Here is a 17351-nt window from a genome sequence, read left to right as displayed (position 1 = left end):
GATAAATTTAAATATTTAGGCGAAATAATAACATACAATCTAAATGAGAAGCCATCATGGCAGAATAGAATAAAAAAACTGAAACACGCAAATTGCAATACCAAAACTACATACAATAAAAAAGCCTAACTATAGATGCAAAATTAAAACACTATAAAACATTTACACAACCAGAAATAACGTATGCAGCCGAAACTATCTTCAAAACAACTAATACAGCATAAATTGACAGAATACTAAAAATAGAAAGAAGAATAATTAGGACATGTATAAATAAACAGTATAAAATAAATGGACATTGGAGAATGGCATCAAATGAAACAGTATATAAGAAAATAGAACCAGTCATCAGCACGATCAGGAAGAAGTGCATCTCATTCGTTGGACATCTGATGAGTACTCCAGAAAACAGCATTAGTAAAAAAAAATACAAAAATTGTGGAATAGCAGGAGCGACATTAAATGGATCACAGAAATTAAGGAAGATATATAAGAACTCCAAATTACAGTAGAATTAGAAGTGCAAAAAGATGATATTAGCTTAAACTGCTTGGGATTCGCTGATGATCTTGCTCTCTTAGCCAACACCTAAAAAACAAGACAGAGAAAACCAGAATACTGCAAGACCCGCAAACCAGACTACAAATGAAAATCAATAAAAGGAGCACAGGAAGAGTGGTCTCAGATGAAGAAAGAAAGAAAATATCTGAAAGAATGAAGAATTATTGGGCAGACAGAAGAGCAAAACATTTTTCATATGAGAATAGACTCTAATAATTGCATTACCTAAATATGATATTAAGTTATTGTTGAGCCAATTTGTATTCCTGTGTAACAACTTGTTTACAACTTTGTATTTTTGACTAGAGTGGTCCAATGAAAGCCTAAATTAAATAATAATAATTGATTTGTTTTAATGGTTTGATTGATGCCACCAAATTTCCTTTCCAAGCAACTCACAGATCACTGAATTTTTCACAGTTGGTAACATTTGTCACTTTCCCTCCAAATCGTGTTGGTGTTAGTTGTCTGTGTACATGCTTTGAAACTGTATTTACACTAATGTTTTATGTTTCTGTGGTGTACTTGAGCTTGTTATTTATTCTATCAATTTCTTACTACATTAACAAGACATTATATGGCTTGTGAATTTGCATGTTTTTAGCTACAGGAATAAATCGTGGCGTTTCCAAAGAAAGTGAGGTTATGGGGAAGACAAAAGATGTTTCACTTCGGAAAGTTTCGGGTGTGGTAGCACTTCTTGCTGAAAATCGTTACACACAGCAAGAAATTTCTGACAGAATGAGAATATCACAGAAAACTGTCAGCAGAATCAAACTTTCAGTGCAGAAAGGTGATGAATACAAGCCAAACATGAAAGGAAAATGTGGATGTAAAAGAAAAATCGGTCCTAGAACAATGAGAAGACTTACTTACAAACATGCCAACAATGAACTGTAAACTTACTTCTACAGACATGAGTCATCAGCTGCAAGGTTTGGGTGTTGAAGTTTCACCTGTGACAGTGAGGAGGAGGCTGTTTGAATGTGGTTTAAAGGCATGCAAACAAGGAAACAACGGAAAATCACACCTGCCATGAAAATCAAAAAATTGCAGTGGGCTAAACAATTTCAGGAATGGACAAGTGAGTATTGGGATAAGGTATGTGCAATGATATGTAAATTAAGTTTGTCTGATCGCTAAAGTTAGGAGTTTTGGCTTGAAATTAAGATGTTTTATTGATACTGAAGAAATACACATTTGAATTTTGGGACTGGTGAGGTCTCCTATGCTACAAATCCCAAATTTCCTAACTTGCAATTTTTTACACATGCTTCAGGTATGCTTCAGTGCTGAATCTGTATTCACTATGAGGGAAGAAAGCAGCCAGTATGTTCGTCGTAGACCTGGAGAACAGTTCAAAGCTGAGTGTGTGCAGCAATGGGTGAAGCATCCAACTTCCGTTATGGTCTGGATTGTGATGCCCGTGAAAGGTACTGGGGGATTACACATTGATGAAGGGACAACGAGCCAAGAACGATATAAAGAAATCCTTGAGAAGGAACTTTTCCCACAAATAAGTGAGTGGTTTCCTAATAAAAATGCCATTTTTGTGCGTGATGGGGCACCTTGCCACAAAGCCAAAAGTGTTTCCAAGTACTTGGAAGAAAAGCAACTGAAAGTATTGCTCTGGCCAGGGAATAGCCCTGATATGAACCCAACTGAAAATTTATGGGCTATTGTGAAACAGAGGATAAGGAAATTTGCAATAATCACCAAACAAGATCTCATGGAGAAACCAGAAGAAATATGGTACCATGACAATGATATTAAAATGTCATATGAAAAGTTAATACAAACTATGCCAAACAGGATAAAAATATTGATTGAGACCAAGGCATGTATACAAAGTATTGAATGTACAAATATGATCTGTATGTGGACGTAAATGTATGATGAATGTTAAGTTTTGGAAAAAGTGTCTTCAGTCTAATAATTTGAACACTTTCACAAACTTTAAACTTAGTGACAACTTCATCAAATGGATGGTCTGTGATGCACTTAACAATAAGTGACCATAATATCATTTATTTCACAATTACAAACGGAGATAATGACTTAGATGCCAACACCCATTTCAGGCAACCATTCAATCTACGCAAAGCGAACTGCGAACTTTTAAAGCCAGAATTCGAGATACAATGACTGCAAGGAAGCTGATTTAATGTTGGTGCCAAAGAGGACGAATTGGTGCTAGCGTTGCAGACGGCAAAAGACAAGGCGATCTCAAGATTTTTTAGGAACTCAAAAGGGCTCAAACGTCCCTGTAGAACCGCCCTACAGTCCTTAAGAGCAAGACAGACGAGGAAATGCTACAAAAGGTCCTTAGAGGAAGTAGAACGACAAGAAAGGCTGAGATTCTATCAAACAGTGAAACAACAATATAAAGAAGTACTACACGAAACAAGAGTGGAAAAATGGAAGGCGTACTTTAAGGACCAAATGGTAACAGATGTTTGGGGTTTTCCGTACAAACTTGGAACAAACAAGGTTCGATCACACACTGTATTATCAATCCTGAGACGATCCAACGACACGATGACGGCAGACTGGGAGACACCAGTGTTATATCCTCTCGGAACTTCGTTGCCGGACGATAGTGGTGATAGATAACGTTCCATCGGAAGTTCTAAAATTATACGGGGAAGTGAAAACAAAACGATCATTATCGTTGGTGTACAAGGTATGAGACTGGCGATATACCATCAGACTTTCGGAAAAAAATTAGCCACTCAACTTGGAAGATGGCAAGAGCCGACAAGTGCGAGATTTATCGCACCACTCGACAGCTTATGCATCCAAGCTGCTGCCAAGTGTAATGTACAGAAGAATGGAACAGAAAATTGAGGATGTGTTAGATGACAATCAGTTTGGCCTTAGGAAGGTAAAGGTACCAAAGAAGCAATTCTGACGTTGCGGTTGAGAATGGAAGCAACGATTTGTCGACCTATAAATAACATTCAACAACGTAAGTTGGTGCAAGATGTTTGAAATTCTAAGAAAAACTGGGTAAGCTTTAGATGAAGACAGGTAATATGCTATACGTACAAGTATCAAGTAGGAACAATGAGAGTGGAAGACCAAGAACGAAGTACACAGATTAAAGAGCCTATAAGACAGGGATTTAGTCTTCCGCACCTACTGTTCGATCTATATATCGAAGAAGTAATGACGCAAATAAATTAAAGATTAAAGTTCGGAATAAAAATTTAGGGTGAAAGGATATCAATGATAAAATTCACTCACGAAATTGCTGTGCTCAGTGAATCAAATGGTTCAAATGGCTCTAAGCACAATGGGACGGTCATCAGTCCCCTAGAACTTAGAACTACTTAAACCTAACTAACCTAAGGACATCACACACATCCATGTCCGAGGCAGGATTCGAACCTGCGGCCGTAGCGGTCGCGCGGTTCCAGACTGCAGCGCCTAGAACCGCTCGGCCTGCTCAGTGAAAGTGAAGAAGAATTACATGATCTGCTGAATGGAATGAATAGTCTGATGAGTACAGAAAATGTACTGAGAGTAAATCGAGGAAAGACGAGAGTAATGAGAAGTAATAGAAATGAGAACAGCCAGAAAAAAATCAGAACTGGGGATCACGAAGAAGATGAAGTCGCCTGCTGTCTAGGCAGCAAAATAACCCATAACGGGTGGAGGAAGGACATAAACAGCAGACTAGTACTGGCAAAAAGGGCATTCCTGGCCAACAGGAGTCTGCTAGCGTCAATCATAGGCCTTAACTTGGTGAAGAAGTTTCTTCTAATGTACGTTTGGAGCACAGCATTGTATTGTAGTGAAGCATGGACTGTGGGATGACCGGAATAGAAGAAAATCAAAGAATTTGAGATGTTGAAAATTAGACGGACTGATAACGTAAAGAATGAGGACATTCTCAGTAGAATCGGCGAGGAAAGAACTACAAGGTAAACACTGATAAGAAGAGGGGACAAGATGGTAGGACATCTGTTAAGACAGCAGCAAATGACTTCCATATTACTAGAGAGGGTTGTAGAGGGTGAATGAGTGAATGTAGAAAATGGAGCTGTAAATAATCGAAGTAATAGCGGACTTGTATGTATTTCCTAGATGTAATGAGAACCTGAACATACTCTTATAGTGTTGAAAAAGGATTGTTCATCCATACAGCCATTTTTACGGCTGAACGTGGTATGAATGTAAGCTAACCGTACGAAATATTGGTCACCCCCATAAGAGAGCACACTGGTGACTTTGGAACAAAGCAGGTGGTGCAGAGCAGGTACAAGGCGGTTATGTGTCTCTCCATGGCTGATGCACGTCATGGAAATACAGTGGTAAGTACTTGCCAGCCGCTTGTATGGAATCACTACAGTCCGGAACCGCGCTGCTGCTACGGTCGCAGGTTCGAATCCTGCCTCGGGCATGGATGTGCGTGATGTCCTTAGGTTAGATAGGTTTAAGTAGTTCTAAGTCTAGGGGACGGATGACCTCAGATGTTGTCCCATGGTGTTTAGAGCCATTTGAAACATTTTTGAATCACTACAGTGAGATATGTGAGTATGGAGACGTGACAGAATGGCACACATACTGTCTAATCAAAAATATCCGGACGCCTCTATGTAATACGGTATTTGTCACGACAGGCGGACTCACTAGTATAAAAGACGGCAGTGAGTATTGTGTCGTCAGTAGAGACCCAGTAATAGCAGAACGGTTCGGTCAGCAGATCTCAGTGTCTTCGACCGTGGATTAGTCGTTGCATGTCACCTAACCAACAAATCTTTCATGTGCATTTCCACTCTTGTAAAGCTTCCCAAGTCGATTGTTTGTACTGTGAATGTGAAGTGGAAATGTGATAGAACAGCTACGGCTAAACAGGGACGGACAAGGACAGTTGATCACTGCGTAGGGTGGTTGCAAAACTGTGAAGTCCATGGTGCTACCAGCATGACTCTATGTAGAAAGTTAGAAAGAATGGGGTACATTTGTCGAGCAGCTCCTCATAGGCCACCTATTTCTGTATTCAGTGTTAGGCGTCACTTCAGTTAGCTTAAAGAGCGACATCACTGGACAGTAGATGACTGGAAACAAGTGATTTGGAGTGATGAATCACGCTCTACTTTTAAAACCGGATTGACGAATTTGGGTCTGGGAATGCCTGGAGAACGTTACCTGCCATGATGCAGTGCCCACACTGAAGTACTTTGGAAGTGGTGTTAGGTATGGGGATGTTTTCGTGATTAGGGTGTGGTCCACCTATCGTGCTTAAGAAAACGCTACATTCGGAAGGACATAAATATATTTTACAGCATTTTGTAATTTGGGCCTGGGAATGCCTGGAGAACGTTACCTGCCATGATTTAGTGCCCACATTGAAGTACTTAGGAAGTGGAGTTAGGTATGGGGATGTTTTCGTGATTAGGGTGTGGTCCACTTATCGTGCTTAAGGAAACGCTACATTCGGAAGGATATAAATATATTTTGGAGCATTTTGTAATTGCTACAATATGGGAACAATTCAGAGAATATGATTGTATCAGCACGACAATCCAACATCTGTAGCCACTGTGAAGCAGTGGTTTGTGGGCGATAACATCCCTGAAATGGGATGTCCTGTCCGGAGTCTCGACCTGAACCGAATGGCACACCTTTGGGATGAGCTGGAACGTCGACTTCGCTCTATACCCCAACGTCCGAGATCACTTCCTTCCTCAGTTTCGGCTCTTGAGAGTCAATGGGCTACCACACTCCATTGGAAGTGTCTCCAGTGGACTTCAAACGTCATCAAGGCGAAATGTGGGCATATTCACTAATAGATGTCCGGATACTTTTGATTATATAATGTGGGAACAATCGTGCTTGGACGAGTCAATGATCGAACCATGAATGAAGTTCTTGGTGTTTCGAACCGTACTGTGCTACGTATCTTCAAGCAATATGTTCCAATCGCTAGTGTGTGACATGGCGTAATGGCGATGGTCGTAAAATGGCTACTACCCACAGGGACAGAAGATGAACGTGACGCCTTGTCAGCGAGAATCTATATGAAATTGCTGCCACCTGAGGATGTAGGTTTGTCTCAACCAGTTTCCAAGCGAACAATACATTGGGCACTTGGAGCTCAGTATCTCGTTGCTCACAGTGGAACCTTCAATGGGTGAAACACAAGAAATGTCCTGACGGAGGAGTGCAGTATTGTCACGATTTTGCACGTATTCAAATCATGCAAGGCGTCGAGTGGACCGACGGTCCAGTGAAATTCTCAACCGCCAATATGTGGACCGTATAGTTCAGGCCGAAGGTATACCTCGTACCGTCACTTGGACCCATTCATACCGTGACCACAAATCAGGATGTTTATTTCAAAGTTGACGGTGACTAGCTTAAGTGTTGCTCATTCTTTAACATCTCCATGATTGCGCTGTGGACAACCCCGCTTCCAAGATGGCAACAACTAAGTTCCTTGTTTGACAAAAGCTTACCCGCTAAATCATCCGATCTTAATCGCACAGTAACTTTCTAGAACGTACGGACATTTTTAACCCTTCTCTGACCCCCAGCATCTTTCCAACGGTCTGGAAGCAGAGACTCAAAACTATTACGCATGAATGTATCTACCAAACAGCCTTCCGACTACAAACCTATTTGCATTCTACTACCACTATCCATTGCCTCAGAATACAGAGTTGACGAACAGCTTACTGATCGTTTAACACCAAATAAACTTTTAGATGAATACCAGTCCGGTTTCCGGCAAAATGTCGGGTCGTATCGAACTACTTAAAGAACCGATGACACTTCCCCTTCTCCACAAAAAAAGCTGGGAAAGTGATACCATTCTGCTCGGTAAGCGGGCACATGGAAACTCAGAAAAGCCAAGGAAACTTGGCCTGCAAATCATGTGGTTCAGTGCATCATTCTTCTACATGCTCCTCGTTGTTGAGATACCGAGTCATGTATTAATGGCAAGAAGAGAAAGCGAAACTGTTGGACCGTAAGTATGCCGCTGCTGGTAAAATCTACTCGGCAGAGACATACCTCTCTTCAGCCATTCAGGCCGACGAGTGGGGCATAGTCCAGTGCCGTATGAATTCCAGCACTGGCGGGAGTACTTTGGTAATTGCATACAGATTTCAATACGATGCTTCTATTTTGTGAATTTTTTTTAGACAAGACAGGAGCGCCTAGCCGAGCGGTTCTAGGCGCTTCAGTCCGGAACCGTGCTGCTGCTACGGTCGCAGGTTCGAATCCTGCCTTGGGCATGGATGTGTGCGATGTCCTTAGGTTAGTTAGGTTTAAGTAGTTCTAAGTCTAGGGGCCTGATGACCTCAGATGTTAAGTCCCATAGTGCTCAGAGCCATTTGAACAGGAGCGCCTAATTCATCAGACAATCTGCCCTCTATATTACTAGCTAAAGAGATGTGTGTGGTATCTGATTATAGATTTCTCCAAAAAATGTTCGATTTTTCCCAAATTTCTGTAAAAGATATTTTAATATGTTATCTGAGTGGCTGCCTAATTCACGTTTGTTGTAAGTAGTCAGTCGTCATAGTTAATGGTCATTTAATTAAAACTTTGTCATAGTCTTGTATTCAGGTTTTAGAACAGACAACTTTTACAGTCATATATTCCGCGTTTTAGAGAAGAGAGAGAGCTGAAATGGGAAAGAGCAGGTTCAGTTTTACTTTTATCTGTGTTAACCTAATTTATCTCAGACCATTTTTACAAAGACTTTAATAACCTCTTTGTTGAGTTACTTAAATGCATACCTACATTTCCGCCCCCCCCCCCCCCCCCCCGCCCCCCACACACACACACAGCTCACTCTCCACTCTCTTTTTTTTTCCCATGAGCATGTAAGCTTCCATAAAATAGGTTGTGTCTTACTGTGCAGCACAGACGACGATGCCTGTTAGAAGCTTCTGAGGTAGAGTACATCTCTACCCCTTTTGTTCAGTGGGAAACTTGCTGCGACAAGAATGGAGTAACGGTAGCCGGCTGCCCCTGTGCAGACAATGGGGCTTTCTAGGTTCACTCAGTGGTTCCCAGGAGTATCCGAGTTCTTAGGCGGGGAGATGACGGAAATGTTAGCTATATTACTATTCTGCAACGATACTGTTGGCAGAAATACAACCAAGAGACCGAAATAGTGGTGTAACGGGGAGGGAATACTACATTTTTTCATTTTTTTCAGCATTTTGCAAGCTACGAATGCATTTAAGCAGTGAATAATTTAGGCTTCAACACTACAGTCTTATGAGAGGGCAATCTGACCATTCTCAGCCTATTTAAACATGTATTTAGCTGTGAATTCCACAAGTGCAACAATTAATCCAAATCATGTATTACTCCAATCTGACATAACTTGCGTTGTAATTGATCATGTACTTCTGTCTTCCAATGTAAACTATCAACGCATTTGTGATTCACAAACTGCTTACCTGTACGCAAAAAATCTCGCTGTCCTTGAGCAGCTAACTGAAAGTATAAGTGACGTTAACGTAATATTTTGTGTACTTGGTACTGGATTCCTTTTAGGTATTTAAAAAACTTCATCGCCTAGTTACACGTCTTTTTCAGTTATCTGCACTAAAATAAAACGCCAGTACAAAAAGGGCACACACATGGGAAAGTCGACTTTTATTGTTACAAAAAAATTCTTAAAGTAAAATTGGTTTCAAACTTGCTACAGTGTTAAGTAAGCACAGAAGTTGGTTATAAAACCGTTTTTAGTTTTCCCTTCTGGAGAAGTGGTAAGCGTTTTCTTGGAGAACCACCCTTCGAGCATCCAACATAAGGTTTCCCGCTCCAAAATCATCGCAACCTCAAAACCACCATGCGATATTTAATATACTATCGATCGCGGCCAGGAACCCAAGCTTCACTGGAAATTGGAGTCTCTTAAAATTAAAAAGGAGTCTCACCCTGCCGTTTTCGTATTAAATTAATCGCTTCAGTTATATTGCCCAGCATTTTCATTATACACAGTTATTTTAGCATTACAAATTTTTAGTGGACCCAGAATCAGTGCTACATTTCAATAACCTCACTCTAACTAAATGACAATGTGGTGTTAGTTCAGCGGGATCCTGCATATTTATTTCTATCTTGGATTTCTGCAAAGTTCATTTCTAAAAGAATTCATTCAGAAAGTTCTATTAATTCCATTCTATTAAATTCAAATTTCATCAGAACTGTCACCAAATAACGTACTGGCCCATATAGCTACAGATTCCACAATATCTTTCAAAGTTTTCGATTATCTTTGCCTAACTCTATTCCTACCGCCGCCCCAAACACGTAAGGATGAATCTCATTATGAGTGTCATTTTATCAGCCTAACGACTTCGAAAACTAGTGACTGGTAACTAATATCGGTCATTTAGATTTTTAAATGTAGTGTATATCCCCCACTGCTCCAGCAGTGGCGTTAAGGTTGCTCAAGACCTGCAGTATTTATCACAGAGTTATTTGTGTATCAGGTCTGGGTGAAATTCTTCCAGGTGTTCCACAATCACGCTTGGTATTAGATACCACCCGTCCCAACCCTAGATCACTCCCAGGGGTACTAGAGGTGTCTTAGGTCCTGATAGTCACATTTGTACACGATATTGTTCTAGATGCTTCAGAGTCTTGCTAGAATATATGCTAAAACACCCATCCAATATTTGTTACGATTCCGAACAGAAGCATATGACGTAATCGACGTGAGAAGACTGCAGAATTATGGGGAAGGAAATCAGCAACGTTTCTCCAACGTCACCGTCAAGTGAAGGCACAAGTACTTATTATATACAAATAGAAATTTCTCTGGACGAATTAACCATGGGCATTGCATCTGAGTATACATCGCTATGGAACTTCCTGGTAGACCTCCAAGAAAACTCACTTGCTATGTTAATGTCCATCAGACAACACAGATTTATAGCAACATAGTATGTATAACGACGAATAACGTACTTGCAATTCTGAGAACCAATGACTTAAGTACTTATAACCTTTATCACAGTATAGTTATATTTTGCCATGCAAAGGTATGTGACAACACGATACAGTTGGTTCTAGGAAACACAACTATATCTCAAAGTAATATGAAAATGCATAAGCGGAGAGGGTTTGTAAATGGATTCGACGTTCAGGCGGCAAGGGCACACGAAGGAAAGCAATATGTTCGAGCAAAAAATCTGCTGACAGTGCAAAGTTGTCAAGTATATGAATCAAATCTCGTGATTGGTTGCAAGGATTTACGTTCCGTAATTCACTTGCGGATGTTGTAGATCAAGCAACCAATAGAAGTGTAATGTTCATTAAACATGTGAGGAAGACAACCATGCAGATAGAAAAAGATTTTTTAAAGAAAATAAGGAAAATAATTAAATACAAATGTAAGAGACACTAGAAGGGCTGTGATACTCGTTGGAAAACGTTACGATTTGGCATCTACGACGGAAAATCACTATGAACAAACGAAGGAAAAATACGAGAACAATTTCGATGAATGAAGAAAGGACACCGTGTTAGTAAAATTCAAACAAAATATTAATCGATGTTGGCTGAACATCTTCAGCACCGCTAGGCTCCCTGAAGTCGTAACACAATAACTGTGTAAAAACACAGCTGAGGTGATTTTCATGAATCATTACCTCTGGTACCCACCCGAAAGAAATACCTAACACATTCACCCTACTCCATTACCACTGACCGAGCGAGGTGGCGCAGTGGTTAGCACACTGGACTCGCATTCGGGAGGACGACGGTTCAATCCCGTCTCCGGCCATCCTGATTTAGGTTTTCCGTGATTTCCCTAAATCGTTTCAGGCGAATGCCGAGATGGTTCCTTTGAAAGGGCACGGCCGATTTCCTTCCCAATCCTTCCCTAACCCGAGCTTGCGCTCCGTCTCTAATGACCTCGTTGTCGACGGGACGTTAAACACTAACCACCACCACCACCATTACCACTGAAGTTTGTATCATGATCTAGTATACTACAGCGGATTAATCAGATTCTCGACCGCAATAATTATTTCTTTCCTCGTCCTACTTTAAACTGTATGCCTAAAGTAGCCGTTGATGAACAACGCTCCGTTTAAAGGGTCGAATCCTCAAAGTATTTTCTCTCATTTTGCCGGAACGTTTCTCATTTCGAAACGATATCTTCTTGTGGAACACGGCTGAGGTTATTTGAGGGCTGATTACATCTTTTAATTAGTAATGAGGAGGAGCAGAATGCTTCTCACAGCGGAAACATTCTCTTTTAGCTCTTCCTTGTATCACTTTATACGAACACTAGGAAATATTATATAGCAGTACAAGGGACGATGTCAATAAAGTACTTTGTTCTGTCATAAAAACTGTGAATGAGCTGTACTTAGTGGCACAAAGTTGTAATGGTTAGGTGGATAATATGAACATGCTTCCATGTGGTTATACAAATTTGTTCGGCGTCGATATCATTCCGGTTCCTTACATCTCACTTCATACAGTTGTTGACAGAAAAATTTAATAGAATCACAATGTTTAATGCCATACGGAAACAGGGCGTTAGGCAAGACTTTATGATTCACGTTTAAGCACGCTGTTGTCGGGATGACACTATATTACAAGGATGACAAAATCCTGGCTCGCTGACGTGGCTCGGTGAACTGGGACACAAATATATTCTAAGCGTTACAATATTTTTAGCAGCTGGACTTATGAACATGCGACATGTCAAAAGCGCTACTCCACAGCTCCGGCAAAATCTGTAAAGAAGTGCGTGGCGACAATTTTGCTTTGAAATTATCGTGAATTTACTGTGACTGTGCGCAATAGTCTTCCAAAATATAGCGTCGTAAGTTTTTCGCTGGCGACATGGGACTTGATCCTGAAACTACATGCTCTGTTACCAGCGCCTGGAAATAACCTTCTGCTGGGAAAGATACACTCTAACAAGGAAACCTTTGATTGCGGGCTCACGAGTTTAATCTTTAGTGAAACTCATTTGAATGTGTTATCTTAACAATTATGACATGAAAATATTAGCTGCTAATGACTCACTATTAGCATCGGGAGGACGACAGAAAAAGGAGTGTCCGAGAGGATCAGAGATCAACCTTCTATGGGATGTATGCAATACACTTCACATAATGGAGGTCGAGGACTTCAAGAAATGTTCAAAACAAACCATTAACTTACACCATTAACATCGAATAAAAAATGGCGCGCCACAGTGATCACAAAAGGTTCACACCATCAAGATCGAAGGTGAACTCCTTGGGAGTTACAAACTTTGCAGGACGTTATATTATCCCTTCCTTTCTGTGGTTATTAATTATTATTATTATTACGTGAAACACAAGAAAGGGAATATATATATTGATTTGTAGGAGGCCAAAGATAAATATTAAATTATGTTTCAAATGAGCGCCAGGCTCCCTACACATTATTTCAAATGCTCTAGGCGAAGCTTTGAACTTTAGTTAATTGAATAACTTGAAATGTTTCTTTCTGCTCCGGCTGTGGTGATATGTTACACAAAAAAATAAATTTAAATATGCCTCGTAATGGCGGCCAATTGTGGACAGTCAAAGATCACCGCTACACGCTACTTCAGGAAGAATTGTTTGCAGGGGTTCTTTAAGTAACACAATGCACTTACTTTTTGTAAATATATTTACACTAAGCATAGAATACGCACTTGAATTATTCGCTACGTACGAGAACAAATAGAACAAAAGCTACCGCTTTACAATAGCAAGCGTACCTTACATACAGCAGAAGAAATGATCTGACTCGAAGTGATTTTAAATATCTTTTTTTCTCTTATATATAATGACAATGATAATAATGCACTACGATATCATCTAATATAAATAATGTCTTTTTGTTACATTGCAATCGATATAGTCTTTCTTTGAAGCTAATTTAATAAATTTTCATAATTAATTTGTCGTTTATGTCCATATAATATTATTCAGAGTCCTTTTATTATTTACTTCAAATAAATCGGCTTGAATATTTCAAAAGGGACACTATAACGTTTATTTAGGTATCTACTCTTAGGGAATGCATATAGAATCGTATTAATGCAACGGGCGCTTCAGTCCGGAACCAAGCGACTGCTACGGTCGCAGTTTCGAATCCTGCCTCGGGCATGGATGTGTATGATGTCCTTAGGTTAGTTAGATTTAAGTAGTTCTAAGTTCTAGGGGACTGATGACCTCAGATGTTAAGTCCCATAGTGCTCAGAGCCATTTGAACCAAAATGGGACTACAGTATCGTGGACATACTGCTGAGCTGTGAGGCTGCAGCAGGTGACAACCAAAGGCTCCTGCTATGAAATGAAAGGGCACCCCACACCATCACTCCTTGTTGTCGGACCTTATGGGGGTATGGGGGGGGGGGGGACAGTCAAGTTGGTATCCCACAGCTGTCCGGAGCGTACCCAGACGGGTCGTCGGCCAGGAATTCATTGGCTGGAGTAGAACTGTCTCCTGGTTGTCAAGCCTTATTGGGGGGGGGGGGGGGCAGTCAGGTTAGTATCCCACCACCGTCTGTAGCATCTCCAGATAGGTCGACGGCCAGGAATTCATTGACTGGAGTAGAACTGTGTACAGTGAGGAGTCACCCGCGCTATTGCCCGACAACCAGGAGTGGTAGTCTGGGGTGCCATTTCATTTCATAGCAGGACCTTTCTGGTTGTCACCTGAGGCTCCTTTACAGCAGAGCAGTACGTCTACGATATAATACGCCACGTTTTGCTGCCCTTCATATCGAGCTATCCTGGGCCTACATGCTGGCCCGCACAGGGAGAGAGTTTCTATTGCTTGTCTTCAAGCCTGCCTTGGCCATCAGGTTCGCCTGATCGCTGCTCAGATGAGAACGTCTGGAGCATTGTGGGCAGGGCCCTCCAACTGACTCGGAATTTTGACGATCTAACACGCCAGTTGGACAGAAACTGGCACGATATCCCTCAGGAGGACATACAGCAACTCTGTCAACCAATGCCTAGCCGAAGGACTGCTTGCATAGGGACCGGAGGTTATTGACTACCTCGATTTGTGAAGCTCTTCCTCTTGAATAAATCGTCCATTTTTTTCTGAAACTGTAATCACTTGTTTATATGTTCATGTACGTCATGTCTGCCGATATCTGTCCCATTCAAGTAATTCCTTCACAATGCCTGTTTTTTTGTCTTAGAATGTATTTCGTTCTCCATTTATGAATACCGTAGTTCAGGGGTACAGATAGCTCGCAACTTCCATCTTGTCAAGTCCAACCTCGCGCTGCCAGAGGGCGTAAAACTAAGAAAAAGTTTAAAATGGAGCCTAGCGGACAACGTCTTATACTGTGATATTGACAATGTAATCTGAAGAACATGTGTCATATGGCATTTTGTGTCAGTCCACACACAACCCATGCGTCAATATTACTCTAAAAATTTTTTTGTTGGATGGACAGTCGATTCTGGGAGTGGAATCGTGGTTTGTAATGATTTCCTTAAGGTCGTGACTGAGTGGCATCCGCCCTCTTGACTGCCTTAAAAGAACCTGATGTACCGCTGCTCTGTCTTCTTTGGCGATTATTCTGTGTGTTACCTTATCTAGAAGTATTGTACTAATCCTTCGTTAACCTAACAATGGTGCAACACTGTAATTAGCTATTTAATCTTATTGGTTTGACTATAATTATTGATCTGGGTACGGTCGCTGTCAGGGATGGTTAACCCACATGACGTAGTTGGTCCGATTATTCAACGATAAAGCCGGCCGCGGTGGCCGAGCGGTTCAGTTCGGAACCCCGCTGCTGCTACGGTCGCAGGTTCGAATCCTGCCTCGGGCATGGATGTGTGTGATGTCCTTAGGTTAATTAGGTTTAAGTAGTTCTAAGTCTAGGGGACTGATGACCTCAGATGTTAATTCCCATAGTGCTTAGATCCATTTGAATCATTTTTCAACGGTACATACCCATAACGGCAGGGCACAATACACGTGAATACTTACTGCTGTGCGATTATTTAGTCATGGCGGCGAGACCGACCATTTATCCCAAGCAGCGTGCGAGTCTTTTGTCTGGCCGCATTGCGCTGGCAGTGTGCAGTGTCAATTGAGTAGTGTCAGTTGAGTAGCCAGCGGAAAAATGTTCCTGTAGGAGCACAAAAATGTGAATATCTTATAATTATTTATTTAAAAGACTCTGACTTTAAATGTGGTACCAGCTGCCTCACTCTACCTTTCCCGGCATCTTTAAAAAAATTTTTTGGCATGAAAAAATATTCGCGCTTTTTGTAAAACGCAACTTACCTCAAATTCCCAAAATCTCCCCTACCTATGACCCACCCTCTAGTCCATCGCCGAAACTCTTAAACCCATCCACTCCCAGTAGCCCTTTGTCACTCACTCGTTCAGCCCTGCTCATCTTCATTATCTTTTTTTATCCCTCTGTCATTGTCCCCTGTGCCATAGCTACAGGCCCCTTAATTCGGTCCTACTGCTAAATCTCGTCTCACAATCACTGTCTCCCACTTGCTCGTCCTTACTGCTAATATTTCATTTTTCCTTCAAACTGCTGCTGTGTTTTCTCATTCACACTGTCTCTCTCTTCCTCGTGGTCATTGTCGTATGCTCTGTCTGCCATCATCACTGGCGCTCACCTACTCGCACCTTCTCTTTCCCTTTATTCATCCATTCTGGCACTTCCTCCTTCGCTCTTTTTCTAGTACTGTTCTGTCATTGTCAACTATGTTTCACTGCCATTGTATGCCTCTCTCTCATACTGCCATTATCTCTTTCTCTCTTTCTATAATAAAATCATTGTCCACTGTTTTCCAGTATTTATTACTTTTCCTACCCTTTGTGGTTACCACCGTCATCTTCTCTCCTGGCAAAAAAAAAAAAAAAGAAAAAAAAGTTTTTAAAGGTGCTGAGGAAGGTAGAATGTGGCAGCTGGACCTCACTTTTCAGTCAGTCTTAAATAAACAGAAACATATTCGCATGTTTTGTGCTGCAATAGGAGCATTTTTCCACTGGTTCCCTTCTTTTCCCTGCAGCAGGGCATGTAACTCATAAAAAAGAAATGTATTGGTCAGTAAAATTTAGGAAGTTTACTTATGTGAAATTGAAATAACGCAGAATTAATTTTATACCTCAGACAGCATTTCATGTGGAAACAAATTTGGCACGTGCTTCAGTACTACAATATTTGGCTCCCATATGACAACAGAGACGCTTTACAGCATATTTCTCCGTTTTACGTCACTTTATAAACTACTTTTTCGCCTCACACCGGATGTTACGTGGGTATTTTGTGTGTGCAAGACGGGTAAGTTGGAACCTCTGTGTCCTAGAAACGGAGAAAGATATGAAGGAAATATTCAAGGTTGTTTGGGATCGGAACCTTAGGAATACATCGTAAAACTTTAAGCCGTTTGCTGGCTGTAGCCGTCTCGGAATCCTCAGCTGGGTTTTGGTCCGCTGTTGGCGGCGAAAATATAGTAAAAACGCTTTTTGGTGTTTTCGTACGAACCGCCCATGAGTTAATGGTGACTCCATAAGACCCATCAAACCCACCATAGACTATATCAAATCCAAAAAGAACCAACCCATTTGCTCCACTCGTCTAAGAAGGAGGAAGTGCGTAATACTCATAGTTTCACCCTGTACTGTAGAGTAGTGGCACTAAGACAGTTCTTCTGCTTGGTATACAAATGGTCCCTAGCCCAAGATCTACCCAGAACACTTGACCCTACCTTTTTATGACCAATAGTACCTGAGGTATGAGCACCGAAAAATCCTATTTCTATAAGCAGCGTTTGGGACATATTAGGTAC

Source organism: Schistocerca serialis, chromosome 5 (assembly GCF_023864345.2).
Source record: "Schistocerca serialis cubense isolate TAMUIC-IGC-003099 chromosome 5, iqSchSeri2.2, whole genome shotgun sequence".
Taxonomy (NCBI): Eukaryota; Metazoa; Arthropoda; class Insecta; order Orthoptera; family Acrididae; genus Schistocerca; species Schistocerca serialis.
This window is presented reverse-complemented; position numbering follows the sequence as displayed.